The sequence below is a fragment of the Rousettus aegyptiacus genome, unplaced genomic scaffold, assembly GCF_014176215.1.
Source record: "Rousettus aegyptiacus isolate mRouAeg1 unplaced genomic scaffold, mRouAeg1.p scaffold_m13_p_8, whole genome shotgun sequence".
Taxonomy (NCBI): Eukaryota; Metazoa; Chordata; class Mammalia; order Chiroptera; family Pteropodidae; genus Rousettus; species Rousettus aegyptiacus.
The window spans coordinates 103,434,006-103,454,495 of NW_023416311.1; the positions used below are offsets into that span (position 1 = coordinate 103,434,006).

Sequence of the window (20,490 nt, forward strand, 5' to 3'; positions counted from 1 at the left end):
TAAATCAGCTTTCATTGAGACTATTTCTAGTACTAAGGGAAAACTTAAATGTGAGAATGTTTTATTTTTACCACCAGCTTTTAAAATCTTGAGAATAATTAATCTGACATAAAATTAATTACCAACATAAGAGAGAGGCGGAGCTTGAGTCACCTGTGAGAAGAGAGTACCAATTACCTCTGCCTCTCTGTTTTTTCACCCACATAATTTGTATTTAAATATCGGAACCCCAGTTCCATAATCCCATTGCTATTTTCGGGAAGGCTGGAGCAGATGGGTAATCTCTCTGATGAGTAGTATTTCAGTTTCTCTGATGAGTACCGCGGCCTGTGAAGAGAGCATTCAGGAAGGCTCTGCAGCAGTTAGAGGCGCCGCCCCAGCCCTCCCTGCTGGCTTCCCGCCTCTGGGAAGTACCAGCTGGCACAGAGAGCAAGCCATCCTCCCATGCCCGCCAGGTGGAGGGCCACGACGCCCTCCCTGCAGCCCTCCGGCGTGCCTCTTTACGTTGGCTCGTCCTGGGGAACTTTATGGCTGGCGCCCAGTCAGAATCCTAGCCCCAGACCATCCGTCTCTCCTTTTGCGAACTGGAATTTTTGTTGTTGTTGTCGTTCTGTGCTGTAAGTGCCCGGCCCTGCGTTAGCATTTTCACGGGGAGCCTCCTTGTCCCCTTAATGTGCGATTTCTGTTCGTGGACTCTCAAACTTCCCTCAGGAGCTTCACAGAGATCTGGTTCCAAAAGCCGTGCTTCCCCTCGGTGACTGGAACCCAGGCCCGGCTTTGAGATGGGAGACCGGGGGGTGCGACCCCGGCTAGCACGCGGCCCGGCGCTGTGGCCCAGAACCTGCACCGCCCTCGGTCTCCCCACAGCCGCGGAGAACACCCCGAGCCCCTCGGCCCTCTCCTCCGCCTGTCACCGTGCTGGCCTGTGCCCCGGGAGAGTTCCTGCTCCTGCCTCAGGCCAGCTCTGTCCCCGACACTCAAAAATACTACCGCAGTAAGTAGTAACAGTCACGGCACCCCCACTGGACCTACTGCGTGGCGCCTCCAACCCGTCCCAGTAAAGACGCAATACTTACCAATTATAAACATCTGGAAAATAGGCAAAATATCAAAAACCGTAAAATTACAATTGCCCGTAATTTCACCACCCAGAGACAATCAATCCTGTTTGCACTGTGTTGTGTGCATGTACTTTCTCTTTAAATTTGGGTCATAGTCTACCTTAGCAGCCTTAGTTTTGTAATGTACTTATTTATTTTTTTTTAATTTACTATGTCTTACTATAGTAAGTTACTATTTCTTTGCTTTTTTCATGACTAGAATTCTGCCAGTGGCCGTACTCTGTCAAATTTCTATTATCGGATTATTTTATGTGTCGATGTAAGCAGCGCTGCTGTGTTGTGCACGCGTATAAGTCTCTTGTGCACATCGAAAACTTTCTTTAAGGCAAATTCTCAGTTTATTTGCTAAATCAGAGCATGCCATTGCCATTACTTTGATGTTTACGCAACCCAGTGGCCAGACTGCTCTTTATGAAGGCAGGTTTCTTTTCGCAACAAAACGTAACATTCTTCTACAACAGGTATAGCAATTTATAACTTAATAAATAAAGAGCTCTTACAAATCAATAAGAAAACAAATGTTTTAGTAGGAAAATGGTAAAATACACGAATGGGAAATTTCCAAAAGGTGAAATAAAGACGGAAAATAACTTGACAGCTTCAGCGGTGTAATCAAAGAAATAAGAGTTAAATAGTGAGAGAAGTCCGCCAGTGTGGGGATTGCGTGAGTTTTCTGTTGTTTTATAACAACACCTCCCAGTTCCTGTGACTATTTGAACAAACGGCCGTTAATGGCTCTGCTGCCGGAGTTTGAATCCTCAGAGCCTTTCTGAAGGACAGTCTTACTCCGTCGTCTAGATTTAAGTTTTTCTTGCCTCCCCAGGACCTTACTCCATCAAATTTTTCTTTCTTGTTTTGTCAAGAGGCCCTTCTTTCAGGATTTCATCTCCTGGTTCACACTCTCTTTGTATTAAGTGTATCTACACATTTTAATATAATATTTAATATACAAATATAACTATGTATGTAAAAGGGAGGGGACATGGGAGTGAATAAGACCCTCCCCCCTCTGAGCAGTCATCTTTCCACTGCTAAACATTTCTAAAAAGAGTCCATGCCCGTTTTCTTCTTTTTTTTTTTTTAATTAAAATTGTCGAGGTTGTAATTGGTTAATAAAATAAGTTTCAAGTGCACAATTCAACAAGACGTCATAGGTTTATTGCATTGTGCTCACCACCCAAAGTTGAACTTCCTTCTGTCACCTAATATTTGCCCCCTTTCCCTTATTCCTCCCCTCCTCCCCTCCCCCTACCATTTTCTTATTTCCACTGGCATGCCATTAAAGCTTCCCTTGCCTGTCTCCTGCTGAAAGCTTCCAGGTACGGGTTTCCTCTGCCCTGCCCTCCTAATCCCCACCCTCCCACCCCAGGCCTGTGACAGAACCAGGCACGCCTCCTTCCTGGCACCTCTCTGACCCGGCCCCTCTCCCTCCCCCCTGCTCTTGACTGGCTCCCTGGATGGAGGCATGGCCTCTGGGTTCTTCCCGCACCTCCTCACCTGCCTGGGTCCCACAGGAATGCTCGCTTCTCTCCTTCCGCCCTCGGCCCGGGTGAGTACCACCCCACGGCGTTTTCCCAGCCCGAAAGCCTCCTCTAAGCATTGGCCTCCTAGCCTTAATTCTGTAACCTAATTTTTTTTTTTCTAGTTCTCTAAAGTTCCGTGCTTTAGAGCACATCCCTTGGCCAGCACTGCAAATTGAAATGTGTTCATAATTAAATCTCACATTCTATCCCTTCTTCCTCCTTATTTAACCATTTTCTCATTTATCGGGTCACAGTCGAGTGTCTGAGCCTTGGCACCATTGATGTTTCGGATGGGACGGTTCTTCGCTGTGGGGCGCTGTCCCGTGGGGCACTGTCCCTTGCATTGTAGGTGTTAGCAGCCTCCCTGGTGCCAGCCACAGCACCCTTTCCCAAATGTCTCCAGACTCGTCCAAACATGCCCCAGGGGGCAAGATTGTCCCTCGTTGGAAATCCCTGAGTTAAGGTGTCGGTGCTGGTTATTCCTTGGTTTTTATCCTTATTTTTCTTTCGCTCTCAGTAAAAGTGACATCTTTGTACAATTTAATTTTTATTATAGCGCTTGGTATGGCTTTGAACCTTGTGTTTTGCTATTGATTATGTGGTGAAAATAGAAAATTATGTAGCATTTAACATTTTCCAGGTGTATTGAGTCATTAAGTTAAATGATTATTGTTTCCTTTCCTAGTAAGTAGTACTGGAAACTTCTAATTGGGGTGAGGGTGGGGGCAGGGCGCCGTCCCCTTCCGGGTACGCCGCGGGGTTACGTAATTGCTGTGTGCTACCCACTTTCTGAAACGAGTGGCTGCCCTAGTCTCAGCCACTCTGAAAGGGTGAAACAGCTCATTAAAATGTGCCAGATGCTTCATTTGTCAGTGTTTCACTTGAAAGGGAATACTGTTTAGCTTTTGAATTCTACTGTGATGTACTCAAAGTTCGCCTTTATGAAATAAAAGTGTCCCTGTTAAAAACATGTAGCATCTCCCCCCCTCCTCCGCATGTTTATAATAACAAAAATTTCACTGCCAAACAAATGTTTTAGATACTGTTTAGTGAATTTTTCTCAAGTCTCATTAGATATAAAATGAAGTTCGAATATGTATACTAAATTTGGATAACTGTTTTCAGTGTTGAAGTGATAAGCAAAGGACAAGGGTTTGACTCATCTTTTAGGTATACCTTGACATTGTTGGGACAGTTTAATTAGGTTATTAAAATATGAAAGCAGAGGACTTAAGGCAAATTTTGGTGACCCAAATAAATCCCACGAGATCATTAGAGCCAGACATGTAAAACATCATTAATATGTCAGTTGTGGCTTGAGAAATGGCAGAAGGAAAATTGTCCTGACTCTTTATTTTCTTCGTTTGTTTGTTTTGGTATTAACTCGGAAACACTGGCCCGTTTATGTCATTGACTTCATTACCTCGGTTCCAATAAGGCTTGGACTATTCCGTTTATATTGGACCACGTGGTTGCAGCTCCCAGAGCCTTTTAATAGGAGGTACCTTGCAAATTAGAGAAATGAGGTCCCGTGTGGATGCGGAAGGGCAGGTTGAACCTGGTCGTGATGTCACTTGAGTTGGATTTCCAGGATTCTGAACGCGGCCTGTTAATACTCAGGGCCAGGTCTCGAAGGTGCAGAACGGTTCAAAAAACTGCAGAGCTCTGGGTAAGTGACCATCTCTAGACCAGCCATTGTTTGTAACCTCCTTCCATCAGCAAATAGGCCACTTCTGCTCAGGAGCCCCTGCTGCTCGGGTCTGTGCTGCAGGCATTTCCTGGTTTACAGAAACTTGGGGCCCTGCCAATGTTGATGGAGTGGAAAGCCATTCCTTTCTCATGCTCTATTTAAAAAATTGACTGCAATACAATTGCCACTTGTTCTGCATTACTCACCTTGCCTGCTCAGGACACATCTTCTCTCCTTGTTGCAACATGTTGATCTAAAGTATTCAGATGATTGAGAAGGTGGTTTGGGCATAGGTGAAGGGCTTTTTAGCAGCCAGTCTGGGTGTACAGGCTTTTTTGTTCCTTGTTCTGGTGGTTTTGGTAAACATGCCTGAAACACAGATTGTACTTTATTGGGGGTATGGATGTATCGACCTTCTCATGTCGAATATTAACTGTGTTGAGGCACAGAAATCTAGGAGTGACGAGATGGACAGATCATGTCTAAATCATTTCCGTTTCTGTCCGTACGTGACTGACCAGAACATCGATTGGGGTGGGGAGGGTGGCGTACAGAGATAGATCAAGGAGAATTTGTAGAGTGTTCACCAGTGTTTCTAAACACCATTCCCTTGATTTTGTTGCCTAAATCACAGAATTTAAACTCTAATTCAGTACTCATCCTGCTCAGCCAAGTGACGTTATAGTAGTCATTTAACATGGGGCTTTCTCCATATTCCCAGACTAATGGCATACGGCTTTCATAATTCGCAGAGAACAAGTCGATTTTGTGACTCTGCTGGGAAGTAAGGCAGTCTGTCTTCTAGGCACTAAATGGTTAACAGGATGATTGAGCAGGGTGCTCTTCAAATGCTGAAGATGTGCAGGGAGGCCCTGTGCGGTGGTGGAATGGGTGAAATTTCATAGGACATGTCCTCACTGCCTTTCACCAGACACGGGTCTGTCGTCGACTGAGTGTTCTCATCGATGGAGCGGGTACAGCGCTCACCCATATTTAGGGTTGGTTACAAGGATGGACTGTGATCATGTATGTAAAACTCCCACTGCAGACGGTGGCACACAGTGGCCACCGATGATCACGGAGGCTAATCAATAATCATTATCGTATTTGTCATCATAGAAAGAGACAACGTGTGTGTCAACGATGCTTAACTGTGTGGCTGTCCTAGCAAAAAAAAAAAAAAAAAAAGATAGAAAAAAGAAAAAGGTGTTCGTTTCCTCTTATGATTCATGATTTAAACTTCTTCGCTGCTGACTGAACTCAGTGCCATATCCTCTAATTGGCTTTAGGAGGGACACACATTCACTTTGGCATTGGTGTAGAGAGAGACAGATCCATGGGGAAAGTATCACTGGAACCCCGAAACTGCTCCTTCAATCCAAGGTTGGGGAATGCGGGAAATGTTAGGTGAAGTAGGGCGGCTTGCTAGCGGATGAGGATGAAATACAGCATTCTAAGGACGAGTGCAGAGAAAGCCATCGAGTGCAGAGAAAGCCATCGCACACCTGTCGCGTGCGAGCGTTCTGATCCCTGTGGCTGGGAGCTAGGAGGATGCTTGTTCTCTACTTGTCGCTCGTACTTTTTACCATTTGCTTAGGCAGTTGGATGAGTCTTCAGCTTAAAACCCTTTCTGCCATCCCGGGTCTCAGGCACCAGTGTCTCAAAAGAAAAGCACTGGGTTGCAGATAACTCACATGGCACCCTGTCCGCCGGACCCTTCCCCCGAGTGGGGCGTGCGGAGCTCAGCGGCTCCAGTTGCACAGCTCAGAAGCATGGCCTCACGGTCTGGCTGCCACGGTGCCGGACGACGCAGCATGAACGGGTCCTGCGAGGCCCCGGGGTGGGAATAACCTGGCCTTTGGGCATGGCCTGACCCCTCGTTGCCTAGCAACTCCCGACTGTTCAGCGGACTATGTTGTGGTGTTCCTAATTTATACTTAACAAATATTGGCTGTGTCTAAGCCTGGCTAATTTCCCATTATGACTTGCCGACAACCACTTTAATACATGAATAAGCAAGAGAAAGGAGCCCTAGGCAGCCGCCTTCTCCACCACCCCCTTCTCACCAGGCCTTGGTTTTCCTTCTGAAAAGTAGAACTTACCCAGGACCCTCCAGGCTCAGGGCAGACCTCAGGGGACAGTTTTCAAAGTTAAAATTCTCCATTTGATTTTTCTCTGACATCCCAGCCTGTATTCATGAATATTTATAAACCAGTTACATTTCACGTTGTACCCATTTTCAAAGAGCTAACTGTTGCCTGACTTTATTGTTCTAAGCAAATGTGGAGTGGTCACTTTGCCTCGGTTTCTTTCTGTGTAAATTGGGTGACAGAAAGGGGTCGTTTCTCAAGCCCCTTCCTGCTCTCAGCCAACGTGAATCTGTGAACTCAAACTTTTGCTAGTAACTGACATCTTTTTGGTTTTTGGCCCAAATTTCTCCAAGTTACTTTTTTTTTCACACTTTTTCTGGCAGTTAAACTCCTCTTTCTTAATTTGGCTTTTTACTGATTTGTCTCTGAGAACTACTGTTTTACTCTGTACTCTAACTCTGAAAAAAAATTTTTTAATTAAGTATGGTGAATGATCTCCATTTTCCAGTGGCTCAGAAGATTTTTGTCTCCAAAGTTCAGACACCTTAAGGAAAGAAAACAAACGAGTATATTCTCCTGATGATTACCTGTAAACGGATCTGTGCTTTATCATGGTGGCATGTCTTAGTACCTATTAGTGGAATACTATAAAAGTAACTGTGCGAGCATTGCAAATCTCAGTTTGCCGAATTTTCCTGGCCATGGCCATGGGCGAATGCTTGACTGCTGGGCGCATGTTTCTCCTGGTTTCCTCCTGTCTCCTGCTTTTCATTTTCTACCTTAGCATCCTTACCATTTTGAAGTCCCTTGGTGATTGTGTCAGTGACTCGGTGAGTTCCACAGCTATTTTAGCGTTTTTAATGACTGATGGGAGCCTCTTTGCCAGCGTCTACAAAGAGAGACGGCTGCCTTCCTAATTTGTATTTCTCAGCATGATTTTTCAGAGCGAGTCTGGACAAAAGGGACTGTGACCTGTTGTTCAATATGTTGGACCGAGAAGCAGGACTATAACAGTGATGAATAGAGCGAGATTGGGGTTTATTTTAGCAAGATAAACAGGGCTTAATTACGATCATTAGATAAAATGGCCACAGATGATACCCAAGAGGTAGGTGGCTCCGTGCGGCTTGCCAGGTGGGGTTCACGCGCAGGACTGAACCTTCCGTCGTCCTTACCAGGGCGTCTGGTTTGATTTAGAACCAGTCTTAGTTTCTCCCCCCTCGTCCCCCCTCCCTCTTCCCTTCTTCTGCCCCCTTTTTCAATGTGTTTTTCCTGAGTTTCTTTCAACACATTAATTGACTCTCAGGATTGACTTTTTTTTTTTTTTAATATCGGACTAAACTCCTACTTATAAATTTATATGATCTATCAAATTTTAATTTGTCTCCCCAGCCCAGCCTCTCGTCCTTCCATCGTTTTCACGCCCTTTTTGGCATGAACTCGTTCCTTAGTTCATGGAGCACAAATCTCTCAGTCCCTTAGTTTTTCTTGGTCTCCCCATGAATCGCCATTGGAATTTCATTATTTCCTTCCTCAGTTGAATTCGTTCATGGACCTTCATTTTTTTTTTTTTTTAAATCGAGACATCACATCCATGTTTTAGAAAGTGCTGTCCTGCTCCGAACACCAAGTAAGCCCAGACCAGACATAAGGCAACATCCCATGTGAGGACATGATCAGCCATTTAGTCGTGAACTTGTGGCTTCTGTAAGGTCCCTTGGCTCAGTGACCTCTCCTCCCTCCATATTGCATACCTTGTCTTGGATCATGGCCACGTTCTCTGGGTCGCATTCCACGGTATTGCCAGACCATCATCGAGAAATACGCTTTGGTTGGTTCCAGTTCACATTCGTACCAGCCTGGGAGGAGGAGACCTCCCTGCTCCCCGCAGCCCACTCATGCTTTCCCACGCTCCAGCACATGACCTCACCCGAGAAGCCGTCGAAGGGCTGAGAACATCTGTCATCAGTCGACTTGCCTGCCCTCCTCCACAGCATCCCGTTTCTCATTGTCTTTCTCTCTTTGTCAGGTCCTCATTATATTTTGAGGGCTACGTTGCTAAAACTACCCCGTCCCAGGCCACCTGGCTAGTTGGCTGTTTCAGGCGAGGCCACAGCCTAGTGGTTCTCACCGTGGCTGCGGAACCTGGGTGCACGCATCCTGTCTTTGATTCTGATTTCTCTGACCTAGATTTGAACTTGACTACAGCCCTGCGATGCCCATCTGGCTTTGGTGTAACATCTGTCTGCTCCTGTCGCCACTGCTGACCTCTGCTCTGTTGTCGATTTGCCTTCTGGGAAATATTTGAGACACAACAGTAATAACCCCTGAAGGGGTTTAAGCTAGACAGCAGCTTTGTGTAATCATCTTGAATCTTGATCTTTCTCGAGTCTAAGCCCGTTCCCGCTGGCACCCTCACCTTCTCGGGCGTGACCCTTCCCTTCCTCCACAGTATCTCTTCCATCGTATGCCACACACACTTGCTACCCCCCTCAGCCTCCTCCTGGGCAGACTCTTCAGCAACAAGACCCAGAACATTGTGGCCACCAGCGACCTGCACGGTTTCTACACATCACATTTAACAATAAACATTTGTTTAAGAGGCGCCACAGTGTCAGGGCTTTGCATGGATGCCCCTGTGGTTCTCTTGGTCCTTCCCCAAGGTTGCAAAACAGCTGCCATAACGCAGCCATCACAGCCTCTCAGAACATCCTTATTCAAGTCTTTAAGTACCTGTCTGCCCTTGGGATGCATCTCTGAATAAAGCAAGCAAAGACTTTGTCCTCCTAGGGGTAAACATTAACCCCTGAAAGGAACTGGCTCAGGGCTGTGCTGAAAGGGGCCGCTCTCCTTTCATTAGGAAGGAGAAATTTTTCCCAGGGGTCCCTAAGTAGGTTTGCTTCAGGTTTTCCTGGTTCTAGGGCCGGACTGGGGCCTGTGGCTGAGCCTCACTCCACAGGAAGCTGGGAGAGTGAGTGTCTGGCACGGGTGAGTGGGTTTGCAGGTTGGCTTGGCGTGATCTCATTCCTAGGACAGTGGGCGTTCCATTAACAAGTGAGGGCTGATGGGCCCTACTGGAGGATAAAACTCTAGATGAGGAGCGAAGTGCAGAAGGGGATGAAGAAGGAAAAGTAGAAATGCAAAAATGTGTGGATTTTATCTTGTGTACAGTTTGGAGAACTTTTAACAGGGATATGAATTCAAGAGCTTCTGAATAGACATTTGATGCTCGTAATAGCTTTGAAGAAGGATTTAGATGAATAACACTTATCTATTGAGCCTGACTTGAGGTTTAACAATGGAAAGGGAAATAACTCCAGTACTTTGTGCAACATTAATTAATAACATTATAATAACAGGTTCGCGACCACAAATATTCTTATAAGCAGTGTCCAAATTGACACCATCTATAACAGTGCTTCTCAAACTACATGTGGAGAAAGAGCTGTTCTTTTTTTATTATTTCCCATTTGTTGTGGGCTGGTACTTTTGAAAAAATACATAAAAAGTGATTTGACTGTGTCAAATTATCGTAAAGTCCCTAATTCCCCCCCTCTTTTGGTGTCCCATCTTGTCGTGGTCCAGCCCTTGTCACAGGCCATACTTGGCGTCATGCCCTTCTCGTTTTCCTACGGGGAAGAAAAGCACAAGATCTAGACACAGGTCCCGGCGCTTCCCAGTCACATGACCTTGGGCAAGTCACTCAAGTTGTGTGTAGCCACTTCCTCTGTGTGTGTAATGGAGCATATTCCTGAGTTGACCCGCTTGCCTTGATAGGGTTCTTTGAGATTTAATTGAGATCATCAGAGTCCTCGGTATGGGGTCATCCATATTTAAATATTAGGTACCACTTATTTGCTATTTCACTTTTAATTCAGGAAGGAAACTATAGCTTCTTTTCCATTTGAGAATTAAATGCAAACTCCACTTGTAGCAATCCAGGGGTCCTCTTTTTGTAGGGACACACTGTTGCAGAGGTAGCAGAGGGCGTCCAAAGGAAAGCCCCGGACTCCTCATCCCCGAGAGGGGAGAGGGGACGTACGTGCAGGCGTGAAGACTGGGAACTTCCTGCAGAGTCCCCTGGGGATTCATGGGCAGTGGGGGGCGGGAGGGAGGCAGAGCGGGGCCCCTGGTCCGTTGTGTGCAGGACAGGAGGGAAGGAAACCGAGCAGTAGGCAGCATCCTACACACAGGGCCATCCAGAGGAAGAGAAGGCAGAGCTGCAGGTGCAAGGGGCTGTCCTTAAAAAGCAGGAAGCCGGAAAGGAATAAGAATGGGAGAAAGAAGCTATGGAGGAGGGCGGGCTTTTGCATTCTTGCAACTCAAGGAAGCATTGGAGCACACATTAAGTACTGTGGCTTTTCAGGCTATTTAAGGGTTTTGGAAACAAGTATGGACACAATAGCAGCTAAGATTCAAATGAGTAACTGTCCCACGGACACAATTAAAGTGCTTGAACTGAACGTTAGGGAGCTGTTAGGCATACATAGCCTTTCAAGCATTTACTTGCCAGTTTTTTGGGGGGAAAGATTAGAATGTGTGTGCTCCCATTTCGGCCTCTTCAGCCTTGCTTTCTTACCAATTTCTCCCACTGGGGCTATTTTTCCTCCTTAGCATATGTGCTGAAGATGCTGGATTCAGTGGTTTGTTTAAAACAATGTTTTCAAACTTAATACCCTAGGAATCTTTTGGAATGACTTTGGAAACTAAATATAAGCTTAGGCAAAATAAAATATGTATTTCGAGAATCATGTCTTGATTTGAAGTTAATGGAAATCCTTTGGGTCTTATTTGTTTAGAGTTAGCTTCATAAACTATTCATGGGGTCTCTTCTATTTCACATTATTTGCATGACTGTCTTTGAATAATAGATACTGTCGTTAGTAAGAAGTAATTAATTCTGGTCTCTACATAAGCTTTGTTAAAAATACTCTGATAGTTCATTTATGTAAAACATGCTCCAAGTTATCAAACAAATGCAAATAAAATTAGAATTTTAAGCCTGGCTCTTTTTTTCACTCTCTAAGACCAGAGTCTCAGCCTAGTTTATTACACTAGCGCTGTCTAGTAGACATATAATGTGTCAGGGATATAACTTAAGTTTTTCTAGTAGCCACGTTTAAAAGCGTAAAAAGGAATAAGTTTTAATAATCTGCTTTAGCGCCACATATCCAAAATGTTGTTTCCACGTAGTAAATTTCAAACTTGTTAATGAGATATTTTACATCGTTTTTTAATTGATCTTTAAAAATCTGGTATATAATTAACTTTAGCACACAATTCAGTTCGCACTATTTGCGTGCACTCTTTGGCTTTCATTCTCTAATGTGGGTCAGCAAACTTTTTCTGCAACTGGCAAGATAGTAAATGTTTCAGGCTTTGCCATTGTCCTGTGAAAGCAATCACAGACAATGCATGGCTGTGTTCCAAGAAAACTTTATTTACAAAAGCAGGTGGCAACCGATGTGGCTAGCAGTTATAGTTTCCAGCCCCTGCTCTAACTAATTAATTCAGTGTATTGTCTTATTCGTGTTTTAATCCTCAGAAGTTGTTTTTTTGTTTTGGCTTCAAGTCTGTTGCCAAGATAGCTATTGTGATGAATTTCATTCAAAAATATTCAGGAAAAACGCACGCCCCACTCCCCTTCCTGAGTGGCACCTTGCAGGACAGCCACTGTAGCTAGAGGTGCCTCGTTCTGGTTTGGCCCTCATTCTGCCTGGGTTTCAATCCTGGCTCTGTCAGGCATAAGCTTTGTGACCCTGGACGCATTAATTAACCTCTCTGTGCTGCAGGCTCTCTATCTGTCAAATGGAGGTGATGATAATACCTACCTGATGGAGTTGTTCAAATAAAAGACAGTATTGAAAAGCTAGCATAGTACCAAAGTACACATTAGCCTTCGTGATTACTGCTGCCACGGCTGCTGCTCCTACGATCACTGGTACTGTTACTACTAGGAGTATTAGTACTGCTCCTACCTCCGCTCCCACCGCTACCAGGGAAGTTCGTACGTAACAAGCCAGTCCGTGCACCAGAAGGGCGTCGACGCGATGAACCGCCCACAGGTGACCATCTCAGCGGCTGCTCACACGGTGTCACTTGGGACTCGTTGATACGCAGAGGAGCCGCCACCGCACTCCCGGGATTCTGGTGTTAGGAGTGGGTGCCGGTCGCTCCTCTGGGCCGGCGACTGCTCCGCGACGTGGCTCAGAGCGCTCACGTCCTTGGGAGCGATTGGACGCCAACCCTCGTAGCTGCCCTGCCCCCCTCACAGAATGGAAGGGATGAGCACGCCTTGCATGTCACGTACTTCGGAAGGTGTGACGTGCCGTGCCAGCATTGGCGGACGGCATTTCTCGAACGGTTGCTTTCTCTGCCTCATCTCAGATGTTTAATCCGATCATCGTGGGCTGGTTATATTCATAGGGTGGTTGTAAAGAGTGAGATCCTACACGTAGAGTGCTTGATTCTCCGTTAATGGAGATAGTCCTCGTTCGGCGAGTAGGTAGTGCTGGTTTTATTGTCAGTTTAAGACATAGCCTCGTAGCGTAACCTGTCCCTTTAGATTTCTGTCATTTGGACTGGAAATATTAAATGACTTTGTTATGTAGTGTGATAGATAAGCTCCCAAATTTCCATGGCCTAACACACTAGAACATAACAGAAAATTGGCAGCATTGATCACTTAAGTCTTCTCATTGTCTCTCATAACTTTCTGACTGATTGATGAAAACGTGGAACTAATATTGGTACACGTGAAAATGGGGAGCAGAGGGAGCCCTGCAGTGTAACCTCTTCTGCAGAACAAAGACGGCCTCACACGTAGTTCGCCTCATTAGTCATCAGGTTTCCTCAGACGCAGAGGTTGGACGGAGTCAGGAGATGTTTAAAGCTTCACTTTGGAGCGATCACCTTCCAGTTAGCTGTGCTGCTGCCTTTGGCCCAGAAGTGTCGGACTGCATTGACCATGAAACAAAGAGGATTCTCGGGGGGCCAGGGATGGAGGCGCTGACAGGAAACTCTCGTGTGAGGACTCGGCCGTTCCACTGTTTCATTTCCTTTCATTCACTAAAAGTTGAATAGGGAACGACAAAGAGTAAAAACGACCTACATGCTCATCAGTAGGGACCGTCTGGCTAACTCCGTTCCGGCGGTGACGTTCTGTGCAGCTGTGACAAGAACGCAGGAGACCTTTGCGTCACCACAGGGGACGGGCACTCTTGAGATTCCATTGGTGAAAAGGGCAAAACGTGGTACATGTTTTTAGTTACATTTCTTAAACCCGTGCGTGTGTGTTTATCCGTACGTGCATGTGAGTGTGTTCACACGCACACACGTGCAACAGTGTTCGCACTATCCAGAGAATAACGTCTGGAGCGACACGCCGGACACCAGCAGGAGTGGCTTTCTCCGGCAGAGCTGTGGGATTGTCACTGCATGGATTGGGTTTTTGTACGTATCGTCTGTATTACATGTTTTGGATTTTTAAAAAACCTTGGCATACGTTATTCTTCCTTCGACAATTCAATGGGGGAAAACGAGGCCTTATTTTTAGCTCCCAATTTCTTTAGCATCCATCCTCATTAAACCCTATTAAAAAGTTACATCTAGCGGCTGAGCCATTTCCCCTAGAAACACATCGCAGTTGTGCTGAAAAAATAACTGGGTATTATCGAGCTGTGTCTGGAGCATGTTGTCTAGAAACGCATTTTGAGGACCACTCAGACCTTGTGGCTGGCATCCTTTAGCATCAGAACTGACTTTTTCTGCCGCTGTTTCCATGGAAGTAAGTCAGACTGGAAGCAGTCAAGATGTAAATCAGATCGAGTTGGGTAGAATTTGTTTCCTTAAGGTTATCTTGGGAAAGTCTCACTCCAGCGGCGAGAAGCCTGGCTCCCGCCATCACCGTGCGTCTAGTTAATTGTGTAGTGTGAGACTTGTTCCTCCAGACGCCCACGCTGCTGGCTACAGCGCAGTGCTTATCACCCACAGTGGCTTTTGCCTTTAGCCTCATGGACTCCCATTTCCAAAGTTCCTTAAGTCGGCGCGCTCTCCCCCGCTCCCAACCCCCAGTCCTTCAGCGACACTGTTTCAGATATTTGTAACACGTTTCAATTCTTTTATGGCAACACGCATTATTTCCTGGGATGATCCTCCAAGGTTCATTCTCCTGTTGTAAAATTCTACGGACTTTGACAAATGTATCATGTCACGTTTCCATCATTGCAGAATGGTACAGAATAGTTTCTACCCACCTAAAATTTCCCTGCTCTCTGCCTATTCATCTCTCCCCCAAGCCCCTGGCTACAACTCATGTTTCTACTGTCTCCGTAGCTTTGCTTGTTGCGGGGAATGTTATGTAATTGGAATCAGATAGCTTATGCCCATCGGAGACTCACTCCCTTCACCTAGCACTGTACACCTGTGATTCTTCCAAGTTTTTGGGGAACTTAAGAGCTCTTTTTTCTTTTCTTTTTTTTAAATCTGAATAATATTTCTTTGTACAGATGTGCCACAGTTTCTTTGTCCCTTCTATTGAAGGACATCTCGATTGCTTCCAGTTTGATGGTTATGAGTAAAGCTTTTATAAATATTCATGTGCATGTTTTCTCAGACATAAGTGTTCAGCTCAGTTGGGTGGATACCTAGGAGTATGATTGCGGGGTCATTTATTAAGACTATGTTTAGCTTTGTAAGGAACTGTCTTCCAAATTGGCTGTGTCATTTTGCATTCAGACAGCTGTGAATTAAAGTTCCTGTTGCCCCACGTCCTCTCTAGCATTTGGTATTTTCACTTTTCAGGTTTTAAGCATTTTAATAGGTGTGCGGCGGCACACACCTATTTTAATTTGCTGTTTCCTAAGGCAGCTAATGTTGGGCATCTTTTCATATACTTCCTGGATGTCCTTATATATTCTATGGGGATGTGTCTACTCAGATCTTTTGCTTATTTCTAAAAGTACGTTGTTATTTTCACACTGTTGAATTTTAAGTGTTCTTCGTGTATTTTGGATACAGTCTTTTTTCAGATATGTATATTTCGAACATTTTTCCAGTTGTTGCTTGTCTTTTCATTATCTTAACAGCTTCTTTCATGGAGGAAGAGTTGTTAATTTTAATGAAATCCGACTTACTGTTTTTTTTTTTCCTTTCGTGCTTTTGATATTATTTCTAAGTCATTGCCAAACAAGTACATTAGAAACAGCTGTGAACAGAACCACGGTTTCATTTAAGCAACACGGTAGTGTGGTGTGTGTGTGTCTAACGTGTCGGTCCAACGGCAGGCGATAGAATGAGGAATTCATAACACTCAGCTCCCCTCCCGAAAGTATTTACACTCTGATGGGGAGTTCACATAGGATATATGTCTAAAGGATTTGCAAAAATACGTGACATGAGCAAGAACATGGTCCAGGTCACATCGTGTGCCAGGAACCCAGGGAAGGGGACGGTCACAGATGGCACCAGTCGGACGTGTCGGGAACAATGTATGGAGGTGGGAACATATGAGAGATTCATGGAACTCACCAGTCAAAGACAACCGGAGACCAGTTCGGGAGGAGAGGCTCCTAGTTCAGCCACGGTAAGGCAGGAAGTGAGAGTTTTCGCCAAGAAAGAGCCAGTTATCTGTAACGTGACTAATTGTAGGGTTTGTATAGGGAAGTATTGACTGGAGGGAGAGTGGGCCATCTTGGCAGGGCCCTTGTTGTGCAATCGTAGCCTTGGTCTTAATCTGGCATTTGCTGGAAGTTTGTGAGCAGGGTGTGATACGGCTAACGCTTTGCCTTACACAGGTTTTGTGTATGTGTGTTATTTCTGTTCAGATTTTTTCTTTCCTGTTAAGTGGTTGGGGTTCATGTGGGTCTGAGGTGAACACAACAGCTCTCAACTCTAATAGAGTTGGCTGTTTCCTTGCTCGGGGTGATGGCTGGACTCAGCCAGGAGCGCTGTTGGGGTCTGAGGGGGTGGGGCGGGGGAGCTGTACTTGGTGAGTGAGAAATTTCCATAGTCTGACCTCCAGAACTGATTCACACCTTTTGCCAGTCATACAACTGTGTTGCTTCTTGGTCTTCCTCTGGCAAGGGATCGCCACTTCTCTAGGGAAAATTAGTTTCTGCCTCTTTTTTCAAAATGCAAAAATCTGCAGGTGGCAACCACTGTGTGAAATGTTTCACAGCCTGGGAGAGAAACGACCGATGTAAGTACAATGAGCCTTTGTCACCAGTTTAGTTGGCTTCTGTTTGCTGTCTGTTCAAGGTCAGGAAAATCATCTTGCTGCTTTAGTAACCATGCTTTTGCCAACCGTTCAAAGCCTGATTGATACATTTCTTATCCAACATTTATTCACTGCTGGTGAGAGGTGGATGCAGCAGAGAAAGCCAATAAAGATTGCGAGGCCGTGCATCTTCTTTAGTTAATGTTTTGTTAATTAGTAAGAGGTGAGGACAGGCGTCCTGCCAACTTTCTCAGTCATTATAGGGCTGAGAATATTTTATTAGTGGATCATAATCAACTTTGGGTGGCTCTTCTGGAATCTTTGACTTGTTAAAGTTGAAGGATTATCAAAGGTAAGGTCTGTTTACTTGTTCGTCTTTAAAGCTGGGTTAAAGTAGAGGCATATCCCATATTGGTAATGCAAATACAATATACCTAATATATTCAATCTCTGTGGGGAAAGTCAGGGTGCCTCTCCCCTTCTCTGCAATATTTACTTAGCAAAATAAAGAATCATGTAATGGTTCTTTTTACCAAATGATCAGGTTGTTTTATATTTCTTAGGATGCTGTGGACTAATCTTGCGTAATATGCACTATATAATGTCCCTCAGTTCAGATATGATATGTATGTAAATGAAGTTTACAATATTTCCCATAAAGTAGGTCAGGATCCATTAAAAAAGATAATGAGAAAAAGAGCTCTTTAATTTTAGAATGTTATCCTCCTCATTTTGAGAAACAATCTACCAACGTGATGGGTGGGGGGTTAAGCTTTACAAAGATAAAAAGTTTAAAAAAACGTTTTTATAAATTGCAAAGTCAGAGCAATAAGACAAGTGTTGGTAGAATGCTCTGATCCCACGTCTGGTTTTCTTGCTCAGAGCAGCCAGTTGCTGAGCCCACGTTGTCCCAGCAGACGGGAACCCAAGAATAGCCTGTGTGTGTCTTATCACCTGAAAGCAGGAACTGGGTGGCTCTGGTGCCCCATGCAGTTACCTGTATGGTGGCTCAGTCTATGGAGGGTTCTTGATAGATACTTTTGATCACAAGAATAAGTGTTGCTTACTTTGACGCAATCTCCAAGACATTGTGATCATATCCAGTGGTTGCTTTTTAGACCGAATAAACTGTGTTCACCAAAGGGAGGGAAGTATCCATCCGCAAGATAAATTGTAGCTGGTTGTTATGAAATACGTTGTCACGTGCGGGCTTGTTCCACGGGCTGCGTGCAGCACATTCCTGTGTGTCCCCGTGTCCACTGTTTATTGAATCTTGAATGCTGTCCTTGGCAGTATCCAGGTAGGAGGAAGGAGATGCAAGTAGAGTTGCAGCCACAGATGGGTCAAAGAACAGTGAAATTCTCTGCCGTTAGCTTTTCATCGTATTAAAGGGACCACCACCAGAGACGGATTCGCTTAGTTTGCTCTCTGACTTTGCAAAAGCTTTCCTCTATTCACAACTAGTTATTTCCATATGTACAAATATTTGGCTGAACTCACAGTGTAGTGGGCCAATCAATTTCTGATCTACATTGCCGTGGCCCATAAAATTGTGATTTTTACATCACTTGTATTTAGACTAAGATCCTTCCTCGTGCTAAAATTTTCAGAGGGTGTCTCTGTGGTCCCAGGAGACAGAGGACTGCTGGGAGTGCTACAATATGAGCACATTTTTCTGCCTGGATTTCAAAGTAATCTTTGCCCTAAAAGAGTTTCCAACTCATTCCTTCGAGAATTACATCCTAAGGAAATATGCCCCCGATTTAAAACATGGGTAGGAAAATAAGGTTTGATGATTACAAGTTTGGTTCACATAACTGGCTTTCAGGAATGCAAAGTTCTTTGAGACTCAATTTCCTAATTGTTTGATTTAAGCAAATATGAAAACTGGTTTGAACAGGTCATTGAACCTTGCTCACTTCTAGTTTCCTTATCTGCAGAATAGAGTAATGTTACCCATCTAACTCATCCCATTTGAGTTTCTGTGGTCAAGTGCTCTATGACTTGAAGGATTGCTCTTGGTACCTCACACACATAAAAAAGTGTTTAGTTCTTGCAAGGCCGCTAAGCAAGAATTAGAAAGTCTGTGTGTATCATCAATAGCAGATTTTTGAGGGCTGAATAATACAATTCTTTTTTAAAAAATTATTAATACTTTTAACATTTTTATGGTTGTTATTTTGGACTTTAAAAATAATATCTGCTTCTTAAAGGAATTGAGAGATCTGTTGATTAACATCTATGAAGAGTTGTTCAAAAATTAAGGCAATATCAAATACCTGGTTAAAGACAGTTATTGTTGAGAATGACGTTTAACTTTGGGCTTCCTGTCAGCTGAGGCAGTCGGGGGCACACAGTGCATGTTCTACTCCATTTTCTCTTTTTCGTCTTGTTTTCTAATCACCGTATTTTCGGTTTATCCCTTTCACCAGGTATGGCATAAGTAAATTACAGTGAGTTACACAGTTGTCATTTCACAAAGTTATAGTCAGATAAAACAGGTTATTTCTTCTAGGGTGATTCATTTCCCGCCCCCCAACCAAGGTTTTAAAAAAACTGGTCTTATTGATCCAGGGTAAGTGATACTGCCTAGCAGTAGATGATGAGAAAGTGAAGTAAGAATCGGACGTGTGCCCACCCCACCTGTTGTCTAGCTTGTCCTTCTGTCTCAGTAGAGTGACAAAGAGTGTGTGTTTGTTCTCTGCAGGAGGCAGGGTCTCACCCTAGAGACAGTCCTGATTTGTTTGGTGTCTTGCAGATGTAATGCTTCATCAGTGTGTGTGTGACTTTTGCTCTCAGAGTAGAGAGACATACCTTCTCCCCGCACACAGCCCTGGCTGGCCCCCACGGGACCCCACAGAGCTCCGCGTGGCAGGCTGGATCCCTGCCCCACCCTTCTTCCTGGGCCCTCGGTTTCTACGCGATCTCTCAAAGAGGAAAAAGCAGTAGAACTTCAAGGATCCATAGAAAATAGACTCCCTCCATTTTCTTTAATTAAATGAGCACAGCTTGAATGACTCTGTACTATAGACAGGTAATGATTTCTAAGTCTGCTGTCACCTCTGATTTTCTTTATGCAGTATTTATGAAATTATGGAAGGTGAGGTAATGTTCAGGGTAATCAGATTCATTGACGCATAGATGAATTTCTTTCTGGCTTTCCGTTGTAAATCACCTCCCCTGTCCTTTGCCCTTTGTTTAGATTTTAAGCTGCAGAAGGTAGGGCTTGCCCATAATTGAGTTTTGTGGAGGGCTTAGCATGCTCTATCAGTCATTTGTTTTGTCTGGGCATTCTGAAATCTTATTTTTTCAGGTTGTAGGGGAAAAAAAAGGTTTTTCTAATTTTTTTTAATAGAATTAAATTACCTGAAACTAAATATATTTAATCCTGTCTCGAGGATGCAAACTTCCTCTTGCACCCATCCCTTCTTGTCCGTTTTAAATGCTTCCATGTCTGTCTGGCTTTTTAAATACTTCCTTATTAAAAAAAATAATAACCAAAAAAAAAATCTAAAAAAGCTTTATTGAGATATAATACACCTACCATTCAGTTGATTCCTTTAAAGCGTACGATTCAGCGGGGTTTTTTTTGTTAGAACATTGTCATTCATCACCTCAGAAAGAAAGCCCGTCCACTTTGGCCATCCTCATCTCTCCCGCCAACCCTCAAGGACCACCACTCTGCTCGATCTGTAGAGTTCCCCGTTCTGCACGTGTCGTGTGGATTGAATCAGATAGCACGCGGTCTTTAACACTGGCCGTTTTCACGTAATATGAAGTGCTCAAGGCTCGTCCACGTCGTGGCATTGTACCAGCGCTTCGTGCCCATGTATGGCCGGATAATTTCGTG

General features: G+C 44.5%; 1 protein-coding gene across 3 annotated transcripts in view; it reads left to right on the top strand.

Moving 5' to 3' along the window:
- Positions 1 to 20,490, top strand: part of MYO10 (myosin X) — a 185,252-nt gene that overhangs the window by 127,373 nt on the left and 37,389 nt on the right. The window lies entirely within an intron of this gene.